The 18,845-nt window shown below is 44.4% G+C and overlaps 1 pseudogene; it reads right to left on the bottom strand.

Annotated features, from left to right (window-relative positions):
* Positions 1 to 15,330, bottom strand: part of LOC121567013 — a 35,073-nt pseudogene extending 19,743 nt beyond the window's left edge.
* Positions 15,331 to 18,845: the final 3,515 nt, after the last annotated feature.

Below are 18,845 nucleotides of genomic sequence, written 5' to 3'. Positions count from 1 at the left end.
GTAGGTACATTCAATGTAGTAGTTCAGCATAGTGTAACCTACAGTACTGTGCTGGTGGGTACTTTCTGCTTCTGCTCTACTACACTGAGGAGCTGAGAGCACAGTACATGGAACACATTACTGAGGATCAACCTCTATGGACTAAGTTTTAGTTGCAGGGGTGGGATTAATTTGCTAGAGTATTATAAACTAATTTGGGCTACCAATCAAGCAGTCTTTGAAGTAGAAATTGAAGCTGTGCCTTTTAAGAATGACATAGACAACTTCATGTCCCTCAGTGTTGGAGACGTTTACAGTTTTTTTGGATTGCTTACACACTAAAAGTAAAAGGAGTACACTATTAGCAAAACCTTACACTCAAGAAGCAAAACATCAGCCCATATTTGCACAACTATAAGCACATTGTCAACCTTACACTTGTTGCAAAACTCTACACACAGTGATTTGCAAAACACTAAACACACTTAACATACATTACACACAAAAATCTATCATGAAGTCACGTCCTTGCAATACCAAAGCACTGACTGTCAAATTACCACACCGTCCAACCAATTGGTTCAACACAGTCATCAGGTGTGCAAACACTCGCTTGCTTAATTGTAGACACACCAATCAGGTGTATAAGCACTATAAAAAGCAGCAGGTGAGTTCATCGGTCTTCAAGCACAATGGAAAGAGTCAGAGAAAGAGTAAGACGAGGAGGAGGAGGAGGACGACGACGAGGAGAACGAGGAGGAGGACGAGGAGAACGAGGAGAACGAGGAGGACGAGGAGGACGAGGAGAACGAGGAGGAGGACGAGGAGAATGAGGAGAACGAGGAGGACGAGGAGGACGAGGAGAACGAGGAGGACGAGGAGGACGAGGAGGACGAGGAGGAGAACGAGGAGGAGGAGGAAGAGGAGGGGGAGGAAGAGGAAGAGGAAGAGGAAGACAAGAAGGTGCTCAAAGAGGACCGAATCTGACAAATGAGATCCGCGCAACACTGGTTGACCACATTGTCAACCACGGCCTGACGCTGAGGGAGGCTGGACTGCGAGTACAGCCAAATCTAAGCCGATATACAGTGGCAAGTGTGATGAGAACATTTCGACTGGAAAATAGGTATTGTAAAAATATCATCATATCAAAAACATCTGCACGGTTTCAGTAACTGCTTACAGTACTATATTCTATGCACTATCAGCACTTCTGTTACCTTTTCCTGTGAAATTACTGTACTATTGTATACTGTTTTGTTTTCTACATAGGATTGAGGGTCAGGGACGACAAGGGGGAAGGCCTCCTATGTTCACAGAACAGCAAGAGAGGGAGATAGTAAACATGGTTTTGGCCAACAATGCTATAACACTCAAGCAGCTCCAAGCTAACATTGTCAATAACCACGCCATTTTCAACGATATCCATCAGGTCTCAACATCAACACTGGCACGCATCCTAAAAAAAAACCATATTCAAATGAAGCAAATTTATCGAGTGCCTTTCGAGCGCAATTCCGAAAGGGTGAAACGACTGCGGCATGATTATGCAGAGGTATGTATTCACTTTAGCAGTGTGATCTTGCATACTGTCTCATAATCTTTTACTGTACTGTAATATGTATACTAGATCTACACTGAACTACACAATTTTGCCTGACACTGTTTTTCAGAGAGTTTTCAGAGAAAACGGGCCCTGTTTTGAAAATCGTGCTTACAGTTTTTTTTGATTGCTTAAGCACGATTTTCAAAACAGGGCCCGTGTTTTCAAAACACTACACACAATTAGCACAACCACACACCCAATTAGCAAAACACTACAGATCCTTTGCAAAATTAAACACTCTTGTAAAAACTATACACTTCTTTTTAAAAACCACACTTTGTTACCATATGAAACACACACGTTTCACATTACTATACTCTGTTTGCACGAGTTACACTCTGCTGTGATAAACCTAAAACACTTTTAGCACTTCTACTTCCCTATGATTAGAGTAGGCTACTCTCAACAAAGTACAAATATAATGTAAATTCACCAAACACTACACAAGACCAATGTTGCAGACTGAAGAAACTCATTTATTTCTCAACACGCCCAAAATGTTGACATGGAGATTCATAATACTGTAACCAAACGTCACTTTACGTATTGTAAGTTCAAAAAAATAAAAATAAATAACTAGACATTGTCTCTTCGCCTAGCTGGATCTGGCCAGAGAATTTCATCAACATCACAGGCAATGTTGTCATTAGCAAGACACCTTGGAAAGAAACGTCTTGAATGACGAATCCATCCTTGCATTGCTGCTACCTCCATCTGGTCACAGGCCTCCTCCATGGCTTGGATGAGGGGTACCTCAGCCTGGAGACGGAGATCATATACCTTCCACTGCCATGCCGAGAAAAACTCTTCTATAGGGTTGAGGAATGGAGAGTATGGTGGAAGATATAGGACGGTGAAATGTGGATGTTGCTGAAACCAGTTCTGAACCAGAGCAGAGCGGTGGAAAGACACATTGTCCCAGACAACAATGTATTGCATATGATCGATTTGATTTGCTGCTGTTATGTTGTGCAATTGGTCCAAGAATGTAAGTATGAGTGCTGTGTTGTAAGGGCCCATATGGGCATGGCGGTGGAGGACCCCATTCTGTGTAATGGCTGCACAGAGTGTTATATTACCCCACGTTGCCCTGGGACATTGACTATAGCCCTGTGGCCAATGATGTTTCTTCCCCTCCTTCGTGTTCTCGTCAGGTTGAACCCAGCCTCATCTACGTAAATGAACTCATGCTGGATCTCCTCTCCATCCATTCGTAAAACTCTCTGAAAAACAGTGTCAGGCAAAATTGTGTAGTTCAGTGTAGATCTAGTATACATATTGACAGTACAGTAAAAGATTATGAGACAGTATGCAAGATCACACTGCTAAAGTGAATACATACCTCTGCATAATCATGCCGAGTCGTTTCACCCTTTCGGAATTGCGCTCGAAAGGCACTTCGATAAATTTGCTTCATTTGAATATGGTTTTTTTTTAGGATGCGTGCACAGTGTTGATGTTGAGACCTGATGGATATCGTTGAAAATGGCGTGGTTATTGACAATGTTAGCTTGGAGCTGCTTGAGTGTTATAGCATTGTTGGCCAAAACCATGTTTACTATCTCCCTCTCTTGCTGTTCTGTGAACATAGGAGGCCTTCCCCTTGTCGTCCCTGACCCTCAATCCTATGTAGAAAAAAAAACAGTATACAATAGTACAGTAATTTCACAGGAAAAGGTAACAGAAGTGCTGATAGTGCATAGAATATAGTACTGTAAGCAGTTACTGAAACCGTGCAGATGTTTTTGATATGATGATATTTTTACAATACCTATTTTCCAGTCGAAATGTTCTCATCACACTTGCCACTGTATATCGGCTTAGATTTGGCTGTACTCGCAGTCCAGCCTCCTCAGCGTCAGGCCGTGGTTGACAATGTGGTCAACCAGTGTTGCGCGGATCTCATTTGTCAGATTCGGTCCTCTTTGAGCACCTTCTTGTCTTCCTCTTCCTCTTCCTCTTCCTCCCCTCCTCTTCCTCCTCCTCCTCGTTCTCCTCCTCGTCCTCCTCGTCCTCCTCGTTCTCCTCGTCCTCCTCGTCCTCCTCGTTCTCCTCATTCTCCTCGTCCTCCTCCTCGTTCTCCTCGTCCTCCTCGTCCTCCTCGTTCTCCTCGTTCTCCTCGTCCTCCTCCTCGTTCTCCTCGTCCTCCTCGTCCTCCTCCTCCTCCTCGTCTTACTCTTTCTCTGACTCTTTCCATTGTGCTTGAAGACCGATGAACTCACCTGCTGCTTTTTATAGTGCTTATACACCTGATTGGTGTGTCTACAATTAAGCAAACGAGTGTTTGCACACCTGATGACTGTGTTGAACCAATTGGTTGGACGGTGTGGTAATTTGACAGTCAGTGCTTTGGTATTGCAAGGACGTGACTTCATGATAGATTTTTGTGTGTAATGTATGTTAAGTGTGTTTAGTGTTTTGCAAATCACTGTGTGTAGAGTTTTGCAACAAGTGTAAGGTTGACAATGTGCTTATAGTTGTGCAAATATGGGCTGATGTTTTGCTTCTTGAGTGTAAGGTTTTGCTAATAGTGTACTACTTTAAATTTTAGTGTGTAAGCAATCAAAAAAAACTGTAATCATATCATTTACATAAACCAATAAGATCCAGCTATAAGGTACAGTAAAAACAGGTAGGATGGGCGTTGTGTTCATTATAAGGATGTTGTGTTCATTATAAGGATGTTGTGTTCATTATAAGGATGTTCTGTTCATGATAAGGATGTTGTGTTCATTATAAGGATGCTGTGTTCATTATAAGGATGTTGTGTTCATTATAAGGATGCTGTGTTCATTATAAGGATGCTGTGTTCATTATAAGGATGTTGCACAGTTTGTAAGTGTCTTAAATGTGGGTCTCCTTGCTCTGTATGTTCTGTTATGTATCTCTCTGTCACACTATCAGGCAACTCACTGCCCTGCAGACAGCTGCCCTGGCAGATGTGCTCTCTCCCCCCTGTGCCATGCTGACATGTTGACACACACACACACACACACACACACACACATCTCAGATGTGCAGCAGGCAACATCTGAATCTTATTTACGCCCCCTTCCAAGGCAGGGCTGCCTTCTGTATTTCACCATGACATCTACATCTGCTGTCAGGCTGGTTTTACTGCCTGGGTGAGCTGGTGGTCCCTAGACAGGGGGCTGCTGATGACTAAGTCAGAACTCATCACATTCAGGACACAGGTTGGAAGGTCCATGTCAGCAACAGTACTTGCCCAGAATCTTTGTTCCTGTTTCAGAGTGCCCTGTTTGCAAAGGTCTTAGTTGAAAAAGATTAGAACATTACATCTCTGCATTCTGTAATATTTCTTAGGCCTAGATTAAATCTGGACTGCGGAAGATTCGCATTATAGCACCATTGAAATGTAATTGAGCTGACATACAGTGCCTTGCAAAAGTATTCCTCCCCCTTGGCGTTTTTCCTATTTTGTTGCATTACAACCTGTTTTTTAAATTGATTTTTATTGGGATTTCATGTAATGGACATACACAAAATAGTCCAATTTGGTGACGTGAAATGAAAAGAGAAAATTATACGAAATAACGGAAAAGTGGTGCGTGCCTATGTATTCACCCCCTTTGCTATGAAGCCCCTAAATAAGATCTGGTGCAACCAATTACCTTCAGAAGTCACATAATTAGTTAAATAAAGTCCACCTGTGTGCAATCTAAGTGTCACATGATCTGTCACATGATCTCAGTATATATACACCTGTTCTGAAAGTCGCCAGAGTCTGCAACACCACTAAGCAATGGGCACCACCAAGCAAGCGGCACCATGAAGACCAAGGAGCTCTCCAAACAGGTCAGGGACAAAGTTGTGGAGAAGTACAGATCAGGGTTGGGTTATAAAAAAATATCTGAAACTTTGAGCATCCCACAGAGCACCATTAAATCCATTATTAAAAATGTGAAAGAATATGGCACCACAACAAACCTGCCAAGAGAGGGCCGCCCACCAAAACTCACGGATCAGGCAAGGAGGGCATTAATCAGAGAGGCAACAAAGAGACCAAAGATAACCCTGAAGGAGCTGTAAAGCTCCACAGCGGAGATTGGGGTATCTGTCCATAGGACCACTTTAAACTGTACACTCCACAGAGCTGGGCTTTTATGAAGAGTGGCCAGAAAAAAGCCATTGCTTAAAGAAAAAAATATGCAAACACGTTTGGTGTTCGCCAAAAGGCATGTGGGAGACTCCCTAAACATATGGAAGAAGGTACTCTGGTCAGATGAGACTAAAATTGAGCTTTTTGGCCATCAAGAAAAACGCTATGTCTGGCGCAAACCCAACACCTCTCATCACCCCGAGAACACCATCCCCACAGTGAAGCATGGTGGTGGCAGCATCATGCTGTGGGGATGTTTTTCATCGGCAGGGACTGGGAAACTGGTCAGAATTGAAGGAATGATGGATGGCGCTAAATACAGGGACATTTTTGAGGGAAACCTGTTTCAGTCTTCCAGCGATTTGAGACTGGGATGGAGGTTCACCTTCCAGCAGGACATTGACCCTAAGCATACTGCTAAAGCAACACTCGAGTGGTTTAAGGGGAAACATTTAAATGTCTTGGAATGGGAATCCAATTGAGAATCTGTGGTATGACTTAAAGATTGCTGTACACCAGTGGAACCCATCCAACTTGAAGGAGCTGGAGCAGTTTTGCCTTGAAGAATGGGCAAAAATCCCAGTGGCTAGATGTGCCAAGCTTAAAGAGACATACCCCAAGAGACTTGCATCTGTAATTGCTGCAAAAGGTGTCTCTACAAAGTATTGACTTTGGGGGGGGGGGTGAATAGTTATGCACGCTCAAGTTTTCTGTTTTTTTATGTCTTAATACTTGTTTGTTTCACAATAAAAAAATATTTTGCATCTTCAAAGTGGTAGGCATATTGTGTAAATCAAATGATACAAACCCCCCAAAACTCCATTGCAGGTTGTATGGCAACAAAATAGTAAAAATGCCAAGGGGGGTGAATACTTTCGCAAGCCACTGTATGCAGGATTTACTGTGAATGTGGTCTGGAGGTCATCTTTAAAACATGTATAGAGGACAAAACGCGATTGGTTAAAAGTTGGCTCTTAAAACCCTCTAGAGTCTAAGCCCTGTCTAAGCGGGTTTATTTTGGAATGAAACATTGAATTTGGCATTGCTGGTATTAGCCCATAGAAACACATTGTATAACATATTCACTACATGGAACAACAGATAGTCCCCCCAAAAAATCTAAAGGAAGTTTGTTCTGAAGTGTCTATCCTATATCTGAGGGATATAAGAAAGATCAAGAAATTTGTTTTTAGGCAGTAAACTATCTCCATATGCACTTCCATTATTTTTTTAAGGTCGTACTGGGGACCTTCAGATTAGTCTTTTGAGGCTTATGGGCATCCTAGAGCAAAACAACTGACATGTATGTGTTCGTGAGAGACTCACCTTTCCACAGAGGGGTCATATTAGTGTCCGGACGCTGCAGACAGAAGTTGTCAGAAGTACTGACTTTAGACGAGTCCCGTGACGTTTGTGGGGGTCATAGAGTAGAACGGAGAACACCCTCGTCAAACCGTTCGGACGCTACAGACGTTTTCGTGAGATGTCTCATGGTCTGACAAACACCGCTATAGCTCTGCCACCTTTCACCGCAGATGCTGAAGGGCGATATCGACTGATGCGGTGGATTGAGACATTGAGATATCTCTAGCTTAAACAGATGGATTTTGATGAGGATTTTAAAGTCTGTCATGATGACAGACTAGATATGACTTGAGAAAACCACTAGAGGTCATTAAATTATATATTTTCAACCTCTCAATCCTACTTACTTCAACACCTATTTCAACTCGTTGATACTCCTTTCAACTCGTTAACAACTCACAGTTGATAAAGACGTGCAGTGCATATGTATTACCTGTTTGTGTTTATCATCTCCTTTTTTTGAGAGATGTGCTGTGTTCTGAGTTGTGTACTGTGTAGTGGTGTTATTCCTGTACTGTGTAGTGCAGTGGTGTTATTCCTGTACTGTGCAGTGGTGTTATTCATGTACTGTGTAGTGGTGTTATTCCTGTACGGTGTAGTGCAGTGGTGTTATTCCTGTACTGTGCAGTGGTGTTATTCATGTACTGTGTAGTGGTGTTATTCCTGTACGGTGTAGTGCAGTGGTGTTATTCCTGTGCTGTGCAGTGGTGTTATTCCTGTACTGTGTAGTGGTGTTATTCCTGTACGGTGTAGTGCAGTGGTGTTATTCCTGTACTGTGCAGTGGTGTTATTCCCGTACTGTGTAGTGGTGTTATTCCTGTACGGTGTAGTGCAGTGGTGTTATTCATGTACTGTGTAGTGGTGTTAGTTAAATACTGTGCAGTGGTGTTATTCCTGTACTGTGTAGTGGTGTTATTCCTGTACTGTATAGTGGTGTTATTCCTGTACTGTGTAGTGGTGTTATTCCTGTGCTGTGTAGTGGTGTTATTCCTGTACTGTGTAGTGGTGTTATTACTGTACTGTGTAGTGGTGTTAGTCCTGTACTGTGTAGTGGTGTTATTCCTGTACTGTGTAGTGGTGTTAGTCCTGTACTGTGTAGTGGTGTTATTCCTGTACTGTGTGGTGGTGTTATTCCTGTACTGTGTAGTGGTGTTATTCCTGTACTGTGTAGTGGTGTTATTCCTGTACTGTGTAGTGGTGTTAGTCCTGTACTGTGTGGTGGTGTTATTCCTGTACTGTGTAGTGGTGTTATTCCTGTGCTGTGTAGTGGTGTTATTCCTGTGCTGTGCAGTGGTGTTATTCCTGTGCTGTGTAGTGGTGTTATTCCTGTACTGTGTAGTGGTGTTATTCCTGTGCTGTGTAGTGGTGTTATTCCTGTACTGTGTAGTGGTGTTAGTCCTGTACTGTGTAGTGGTGTTAGTCCTGTACTGTGTAGTGGTGTTAGTCCTGTACTGTGTAGTGGTGTTATTCCTGTACTATGTGGTGGTGTTATTCCTGTACTGTGTAGTGGTGTTATTCCTGTACTGTGTAGTGGTGTTATTCCTGTACTGTGTAGTGGTGTTATTCCTGTACTGTGTAGTGGTGTTATTCCTGTACTGTGTAGTGGTGTTATTCCTGTACTGTGTAGTGGTGTTAGTCCTGTACTGTTTAGTGGTGTTATTCCTGTACTGTGCAGTGGTGTTATTCCTGTACTGTGTAATGGTGTAGTGCAGTGGTGTTATTCCTGTACTGTGCAGTGGTGTTATTCATGTACTGTGTAGTGGTGTTATTCCTGTATGGTGTAGTGCAGTGGTGTTATTCCTGTACTGTGTAGTGGTGTTAGTCCTGTACTGTGCAGTGGTGTTATTCCTGTACTGTGTGGTGGTGTTATTCCTGTACTGTGTAGTGGTGTTATTCCTGTACTGTGTAGTGGTGTTATTCCTGTACTGTGTAGTGGTGTTAGTCCTGTACTGTGTGGTGGTGTTATTCCTGTACTGTGTAGTGGTGTTATTCCTGTGCTGTGTAGTGGTGTTATTCCTGTGCTGTGCAGTGGTGTTATTCCTGTGCTGTGTAGTGGTGTTATTCCTGTACTGTGTAGTGGTGTTATTCCTGTGCTGTGTAGTGGTGTTATTCCTGTACTGTGTAGTGGTGTTAGTCCTGTACTGTGTAGTGGTGTTAGTCCTGTACTGTGTAGTGGTGTTAGTCCTGTACTGTGTAGTGGTGTTATTCCTGTACTGTGTAGTGGTGTTATTCCTGTACTGTGTAGTGGTGTTATTCCTGTACTGTGTAGTGGTGTTATTCCTGTACTGTGTAGTGGTGTTAGTCCTGTACTGTGTAGTGGTGTTATTCCTGTACTGTGCAGTGGTGTTATTCCTGTACTGTGTAATGGTGTAGTGCAGTGGTGTTATTCCTGTACTGTGCAGTGGTGTTATTCATGTACTGTGTAGTGGTGTTATTCCTGTATGGTGTAGTGCAGTGGTGTTATTCCTGTACTGTGCAGTGGTGTTATTCCTGTACTGTGTAGTGGTGTTATTCCTGTACGGTGTAGTGCAGTGGTGTTATTCCTGTACTGTGCAGTGGTGTTGTTCCCGTACTGTGTAGTGGTGTTATTCCTGTACGGTGTAGTGCAGTGGTGTTATTCCTGTACTGTGTAGTGGTGTTATTCCTGTACTGTGTAGTGGTGTTATTCCTGTACTGTGTAGTGGTGTTATTCCTGTACTGTGTAGTGGTGTTAGTCCTGTACTGTGTAGTGGTGTTATTCCTGTACTGTGCAGTGGTGTTATTCCTGTACTGTGTAATGGTGTAGTGCAGTGGTGTTATTCCTGTACTGTGCAGTGGTGTTATTCATGTACTGTGTAGTGGTGTTATTCCTGTATGGTGTAGTGCAGTGGTGTTATTCCTGTACTGTGCAGTGGTGTTATTCCTGTACTGTGTAGTGGTGTTATTCCTGTACGGTGTAGTGCAGTGGTGTTATTCCTGTACTGTGCAGTGGTGTTATTCCCGTACTGTGTAGTGGTGTTATTCCTGTACGGTGTAGTGCAGTGGTGTTATTCCTGTACTGTGTAGTGGTGTTAGTCATATACTGTGCAGTGGTGTTATTCCTGTACTGTGTAGTGGTGTTATTCCTGTACTGTGTAGTGCAGTGGTGTTATTCCTGTACTGTGCAGTGGTGTTATTCCCGTACTGTGTAGTGGTGTTATTCCTGTACGGTGTAGTGCAGTGGTGTTATTCCTGTACTGTGTAGTGGTATTAGTCATATACTGTGCAGTGGTGTTATTCCTGTACTGTGTAGTGGTGTTATTCCTGTACTGTGTAGTGGTGTTAGTCCTGTACTGTGTAGTGGTGTTATTCCTGTACTGTGTAGTGGTGTTAGTCCTGTACTGTATAGTGGTGTTATTCCTGTACTGTGTAGTGGTGTTATTCCTGTGCTGTGTAGTGTTGTTATTCCCGTACTGTGTAGTGGTGTTATTCCTGTGCTGTGTAGTGGTGTTATGCCTGTACTGTGTAGTGGTGTTATTCCTGTACTGTGTAGTGGTGTTAGTCCTGTACTATGTAGTGGTGTTAGTCCTGTACTGTGTAGTGGTGTTATTCCTGTACTGTGTGGTGGTGTTATTCCTGTACTGTGTAGTGGTGTTATTCCTGTACTGTGTAGTGGTGTTATTCCTGTGCTGTGTAGTTGTGTTATTCCTGTACTGTGTAGTGGTGTTATTCCTGTACTGTGTAGTGGTGTTATTCCTGTACTGTGTAGTGGTGTTATTCCTGTACTGTGTAGTGGTGTTATTCCTGTACTGTGTGGTGGTGTTATTCCTGTACTGTGTAGTGGTGTTATTCCTGTACTGTGTAGTGGTGTTATTCCTGTACTGTGCAGTGGTGTTATTCCTATACTGTGCAGTGGTGTTATTCCTGTACTGCGTAGTGGTGTTATTCCTGTGCAGACAGACAGTCGCTGGGGATTCTCTGTGGCTCCTGGCTGCAGTTCCGTCTGGTTATTAGCTCCTCTGCTTCCCTTAAGCAACTGTGTCCACCTTCCTTCCTTCCTTCCGCCCAGCCGCCCGCCTGGGGTATGGCACAATGTCAAGGTGAACTGGCTGCTGTTGGGCAGGGAGACGAAGACTGACGTGATGCTAGGCCAGAGGAGCAAGGCGCTCTGGAGTTATGACCTGTTACATGACTGGTAGAAGGGCATGAGTTGTTATTACACTAACAGTGTGAGTTAACAGGTAAATAGCATCACATACACTGAGTGTACAAAACTCTTTCCATGACATAGATTGACCAGGTGAATCCAGCTGAAAGCAATGATCCCTTATTGATATCACTTGTTAAATCCACTTCAATCAGTGTAGATGAAGGGGAGGAGACAGGTTCAAGAAGGATTTTTTTGCCTTGAGACAATTCAGAGGGTGAATGGGCAAGACAAAAGATGTAAGTGCCTTTGAACAGGGTATGGTAGTAGGTGACTGATCATGTCTTTGTCAGTGGGCAAACGTACAAAATCAGCAGGGGATCAAATACTTTTTTCCCTCACTGTAGGTGCCAGGCGCACCGGTTTGAGTGTGTCAAGAACTGCAACGCTGCTGGGTTTTTCATGCTCAGCAATTTCCCGTGTGTATCAAGAATGGTCCACCACCCAAAGGAAGGTGTTCCTAATGTTTTGCACACTCAGTGTATAGTGGTCATTGCATTGATGCTGACATTTATTGTGGATGTTTTCTTAGACATGGCTTTAATCTTTGACAGCAAGAATTGCAGGCTTCAGCGACAGTTATTCCCAACCTGAAAACAATTGAGATTGTGATTCCGTAATGGCTCCGAGAGTCTTTATAGGGGAAGTCGTCCTCTGTGAGTGGATGTGTTTTATTCCCCTGGCCGCTGTGTATCTATTGTTGGCTGACTGAGCCTCAGTCTGTCATTCCCTGCGCTAACTCATCTCCAGATGAGTTCCAGAATTCATCATCAGAATTGGCCATTAGGTGTTTTTTCTTTTTCCTCTCTGTGAAAACAAAATGGACGACTGATTGATATTACAGAGAGAAACTGCTGAGCGATGGCATTTCAGAACAAAAAATGAGTGAAAATACAGGAACCAACATCTAATAGACGGCACGGGTCAATTTGTAAGGAGTAGTGCTTTTGAGAAATGAATGTCACAGAGACATTCTTCAAGGTGTTTGTGTCCCGGGTGGCTTCATAGACTCATACAGCTAACCATAAATGTTTTTCTCTTTAGAAGGGGTAGGGGTCAGGACTAGTTATCATGACAAATGGCAAAATTACACCCACCCCTCTCCCAGACCTCTGTTTGAGCCATGAGTCATATTAACTCAATAGAAGATGATGAATTCTCTGGATACATCCAAACATTATTGAGCCTTTGGCATCACAGTCTCCACTGGGTTCAGGCCTTTGGCATCACATTCCCGACTGGGTTCAGGCCTTTGGCATCATAGTCCCCACTGGGTTCAGTCCTTTGGCATCACAATCCCCACTGGGTTCAGGTCTTTGGCATCACAGTCCCCACTGGGTTCAGGCCTTTGGCATCACAGTCCCAACTGGGTTCAGGCCTTTGACATCACAGTCCCCACTGGGCTCAGGGCTTTGGCATCACAGTCCCCACTGAGTTCAGGTCTTTGGCATCACAGTCCCCACTGGGTTCAGGCCTTTGCCATCACAATCCCCACTGGGTTCAGGCCTTTGGCATCACAGTCCCCAAAGGGTTCAGGTCTCTGGCATCACATTCCCCACTGGGTTCAGACCTTTTGCATCACAGTCCCCACTGGGTTCAGGCCTTTGCCATCACAATCCCCACTGGGTTCAGGCCTTTACCATCACAATCCCCACTGGGTTCAGGCCTTTGGCATCACAGTCCCCACTGGGTTCAGGCCTTTGGCATCACAGTCCCCACTGGGTTCAGAACTCTGGCATCACAATCCCCACTGGGTTCAGGCCTTTGGCGTCACAATCCCCACTGGGTTCAGACCTTTGGCATCACAGTCTCCACTGGGTTCAGGCCTTTGGCATCACAATCCCCACTGGTTTCAGGCCTTTGGCATCACAGTCCCCACTGGGTTCAGGTCTTTGGCATCACAATCCCCACTGGGTTCAGGCCTTTGGCATCACAGTCCCCACTGGGTTCAGAACTTTGGCATCACAATCCCCACTGGGTTCAGGCCTTTGGCATCACACTCCCCACTGGGTTCAGACCTTTGGCATCACAGTCTCCACTGGGTTCAGGCCTTTGGCATCACAATCCCCACTGGGTTCAGGCCTTTGGCATCACAGTCCCCACTGGGTTCAGGCCTTTGGCATCACAGTCCCCACTGGATTCAGACCTTTGGCATCACAATCCCCACTGGGTTCAGACCTTTGGCGTTACAGTCCCCACTGGGTTCAGGCCTTTGGCATCACAATCCCCACTGGGTTGAGGTTTCCTTACGGACTTTCCAGGTTGGTGCTGGGTACACTCCATTAGAGGTGAGAGGGACACTGTTTATCTCTGGTTCCCTTGAACCTGAAGACACATACAACCTTTACACATAGTACAGCCCCAGGACCTACAGTGAGGGCACGTCCAGCCCTTCAAGATGTGCCAAGACCAAGTCCACCTTATCAGATGCCGTGGAAGCCTGCTAACCACCATAATATATATTTTTATTACCAAAAATAAATGGATATTTAATATGAGTAACGGAGTGGCATTGCAATGAAGACTCTAATGTTTTCAAGCCCTGTGTCGGAGAGTGCAATTTGACGGCCAAACTGATTCTATTAGGGGCAGTCTTTTAAACTCACTCAATGGAGGGCGTCAGACTACTAGCTCTGACATTGAGAGTCATTATTATTGGCAGTGGACTAAATACATCACAACACATCTCCTTTTCCTTTACCATATATTGTAGTGTGATCACCTGGAGCTTCTAAATGTATTTCAAAGGTTTCACTCATGTAGTTATAAATATTAAAAAATGTATCTTACACACTGAAGCAATATAGAAGTCTGTATTATGAGTCCTTAGTGAGATGAAGATCAATTTAGGTTAAATCTACCGACCTACAGGTAGGTGAGTTTGACAGGAGAAATGCTTGTGACTGAGGCCCCCTTGTGGGATCATGATGATAAAACAACTCAGTCTTCTGATCATTGACTAGTATAAGTGACAGGTTTTAGAGTGCTCAGTGTTACGAACCCAACATAGTGATGGGATACATCACTAGTCATCATAGGAGATTAAACTGAGTGTGACCACAGATCACATCTGGCCTATTATATGTATCAGATCAGTAGATTTACTAGTCATTAAGAAATCCCATGGATTTTATTGCCGGATGAAACTCATTGAGACTTCCTAGAGATCTTTGCTCTAAACCCCAGGATGTCCATGTTAAGATACAGACTGGGATCAGAATGACTGCATGGTTCCTTTTTCTTTTGATAATGGGAGGGTTCTGAAACCCATGGAAGAGCATAAATACATGCACATGGGGGAGTAACACAAACCCTGCACTAGATGGCGCTATTGCTTTGTGTTGGACGTCATCTCATATTGCCAAGAGTAAGAACAAAGCCCTGTTTTAAGATCCTTGTGGACATGACTGTTATGATACTAAATAATAGGGTCATGATTTCTTGTTATGATACGTTGCTATTTCTGTGAAATGGACTGTAGACATCTTGATGAAAATTGGCATGTTTGTTTAGCTCTTGTTTGCCTGTTGTTTGTGTGACTCCAGTCAGTCCTGTGGGGCCGCAGGAGGCCGTGCTCTCCTTCCTCTCCCAGTCTAAAAGCTACTAGAGAGTCATCTAAGATCTATCAAGGCCGTGCATGGCTGGGCTGTTGGGCCGTGCATGGCTGGGCTGTTGGGCCGTGCATGGCTGGGCTGTTGGGCCGTGCATGGCTGGGCTGTTGTAGTCAAAAGCAATAAGGACACAACACAGCGGGATGCAGCGCCGCTCAGCCATTAATTAATTCAGAGGCATTTTATGAGAACCACTATTTAGACAGTTCATTTGGTTTGCCTGGTTGCTTTATTTAGATGAACTTGGTGTCATTGAGCCAAGAGACGGTGTGTGATTGCATGCTTCTCTGGTAAGACTTTTGTGGTTGTGGTGTTATGGGGTGTTCCACTATAGCTTCTCTAGCTTCAGCTAGTGTGGCCATAGATGGGCTCATGAAACATTATGGAGGGCCATAAACAGCATGGCTCTTACATGGCCTAGCACGGACGAGGCAGGGGGAGAGATGCCCCAGTGGACCACATCCACATCCCCATACAGCCTCATAGCGCTACACTGACTCCCAACACAAGGCGAGGTCCATTAACTCGAACACCGTAGCTCCTCACTTGCAGCTCTACCACCGCCTCTTTTTAATAGAATTGATGATGATCTTTATTTCCATTTAAATGAGGAAACTGGCCCGAGATGCTGCATAGAGAGACTCATAAGTGAATATTATGAGGTTGTGTCCTCTGCAATGTGTTTCTCCTGATGAACTGGAGAGACCAGATGAATGGGAAATATTATGTATTGCAGATGCCACTGTTTTTATAGATGGGACCATTGTAAATATTATATTGCCAATTGTTTATTGTTGAAATAGCAGATTGTCTTGGTTATTTTTGCATTTGCACTAAACCAACCTGACTTGATATCAAGGCACAATAAACCATTTTTCATTATTTTTCAAGGCACATTTCTTAAAGGCTGTATTTGGTGCTATAGATCCAAAGTACACTGAACACAAATATAAAAACAACATGTAAGTGTTGGTCCCATGTTTCATGAGCTGAAATAAAATATCCCCGAAATGTTCCATACGCACAAAAAGGTTATTTCTCTCAGTTTGGGCACAGATTTGTTTACAATTTTTTCCTTTGCCTAGATAATCCATCCACCTGACAGGTGTGGCATATCAAGAAGCTGATTAAACAGCATGATCATTACACAGGTGCACCTGGTACTGGGGGCAATAAAAGGCCACTGTAAAATGTGCAGTTTTGTCACACAACACAATACCACAGACGTTTCAAGTTTTGAGGGAGTGTGCAATTGGCATGCTGACTGCAGGAATGTCCACCAGAGCTGTTGCCAGAAAATTTCATTTTCATTTCTCTACCATAAGGAGTCTGTCCGCCCAGCAGATAGTGGTGTTGAGAGGGCAGAGGAATCTGTCCGGCCAGCAGATAGAGGTGTTGAGAGGGCAGAGGAATCTGTCCGGCCAGCAGATAGTGGTGTTGAGTGGACAGAGGAGTCTGTCTGTGCTGCTGGCTCATCATTATTGTGGCTGTATTGAGTGGGAGTGTCTATTGGCGGGTGGTAGGGTGTCATCTGTATGGGTGTGTCCTCCTCCTGCAGTTAAGGCAGCGAGAGAGTTCTTCTTCAGGGTGACATTTGAGCAGAGTAACTTTCCACCAGATCACAGTCAGTGTGGCCTTAGATTAATGGGCCTGGCAGCTGGTTATGCAGGGCTGGACATGTCTGTCTGGCAGCCTGCTGTCTGCCAATACTCCACCCAGCCTCCCATCCCATGCCCTGGTCCTCCTGCCTGTCTACCAATACTCCACCCAGCCTCCCATCCCATTCCCTGGTCCTCCTGCCTGTCTACCAATACTCCACCCAGCCTCCCATCCCATTCCCTGGTCCTCCTGCCTGTCTACCAATACTCCACCCAGCCTCCCATCCCATTCCCTGGTCCTCCTGCCTGTCTACTGTCAATACTCCACCCAGCCTCCCATCCCATTCCCTGGTCCTCCTGCCTGTCTACCAATACTCCACCCAGCCTCCCATCCCATACCCTGGTCCTCCTGCCTGTCTACCAATACTCCACCCAGCCTCCCATCCCATTCCCTGGTCCTCCTGCCTGTCTACCAATACTCCACCCAGCCTCCCATCCCATTCCCTGGTCCTCCTGCCTGTCTACCAATACTCCACCCAGCCTCCCATCCCATTCCCTGGTCCTCCTGCCTGTCTACCAATACTCCACCCAGCCTCCCATCCCATTCCCTGGTCCTCCTGCCTGTCTACCAATACTCCACCCAGCCTCCCATCCCATGCCCTGGTCCTCCTGCCTGTCTACTGTCAATACTCCACCCAGCCTCCCATCCCATACCTCGTCCCTCCCAGATCCTTTGTACCATATAACTCACCAAGAAGAGTCAATGCACTGTCCCCTACACCCTTCACTTCTCACCTTTATAGACAAGTGTGTTATTTAGCAACAAAACCAATGCATGCGCATCTTCGGGGCAAAACAGACAGGATTAGAATCATAGGATTATTGACAGCATGTAAACTATAACAAAAATATTAACATACCATGCAATATATATATATTTTTTTAAAGTTACAGTTCATATATTAAAATCAGTCAATTGGAATAAATTCATTAGGCCCTAATCTATGGATTTCACATGACCTGGCAGGGGCGCAGCCATGGGTGGCCTGGGAGGGCATAGGCCCACCCACTGGGGAGCAAGGCCCAGCCAATCAGCATGAGTTTTTCCACACAAAAGGGCTTTATTACAGACAGAAATACTCCTCAGTTTCGTCAGCTGTCCAGCTGGCTGGTCTCAGACAATCCAGCAGGTGAAGAAGCCAGATGTGGAGGTCCTGGGCTGGCGTGGTTACAGTTGGTCTGCAGTGTAGACGTATTGCCAAATTCTTTAAAATGACGTATATACAGTTGAAGTCGGAAGTTTACATAAGCTTAGGTTGGAGTCGTTAAAACTCGTTTTTCAACCACTACACACATTTCTTGTTAACAAACTATAGTTTTGGCAAGTTGGTTAGGACATCTACTTTGTGCATGACACAAGTAATTTTTCCAACAATTGTTTACAGACAGATTATTTCACTTATAATTCACTGTATCACAATTCCAGTGGGTCAGAAGTTTACATACACTAGTTGACTGTGCCTTTAAACAGCTTGGAAAATTCCAGAAAATGATGTCATTGCTTTAGAAGCTTCTGATAGGCTAATTGACATCATTTGAGTCAATTGGATGTGTACCTGTGGATGTATTTCAAGCCTACCTTCAAACTCGGTGCCTCTTGCTTGACATCATGGGAAAATCAAAAGAAATCAGCCAAGACCTCAGAAAAAAATTGTAGACCTCCACAAGTCTGGTTCATCCTTGGGAGCAATTTCCAAACGCCTGAAAGTACCACGTTCATCTGTACAAACAATAGTATGCAAGTATAAACACCATGGGACCACGCAGCCGTCATACCGCTCAGGAAGGAGACGCGTTCTGTCTCCTAGAGATGAACGTACTTTGGTGCGAAAAGTGCAAATCAATCCCAGAACAACAGCAAAGGACCTTGTGAAGATGCTGGAGGAAACAGGTACAAATGTATCTATATACACAGTAAAACAAGTCCTATATCGACATAACCTGAAAGGCCGCTCAGCAAGGAAGAAGCCACAGCTCCAAAACCGCCATTAAAAAAGCCAGACTACGGTTTGCAACTGCACATGGGGACAAAGATCGTAGTTTTTGGAGAAATGTCCTCTGGTCTGATTAAACAAAAATAGAACTGTTTGACCATAATGACCATCATTATGTTTGGAGGAAAAAGGGTAAGGCTTGCAAGCTGAAGAACACCATCCCAACCGTTAAGCACGGGGGTGGCTGCATCATGCTGTGGGGGTGCTTTGCTGCAGGAGGGACTGGTGCACTTCACAAAATAGATGGCATCATGAGGAAGGAAAATTATGTGGATATATTGAAGCTTGGTCGCAAATGGGTCTTCCAAATGGACAATGACCCCAAGAATACTTCCAAAGTTGTGGCA

This window comes from Coregonus clupeaformis, chromosome 5 (genome assembly GCF_020615455.1).
Source record: "Coregonus clupeaformis isolate EN_2021a chromosome 5, ASM2061545v1, whole genome shotgun sequence".
In the NCBI taxonomy this organism is placed as follows: domain Eukaryota; kingdom Metazoa; phylum Chordata; class Actinopteri; order Salmoniformes; family Salmonidae; genus Coregonus; species Coregonus clupeaformis.
This window is presented reverse-complemented; position numbering and strand designations above follow the sequence as displayed.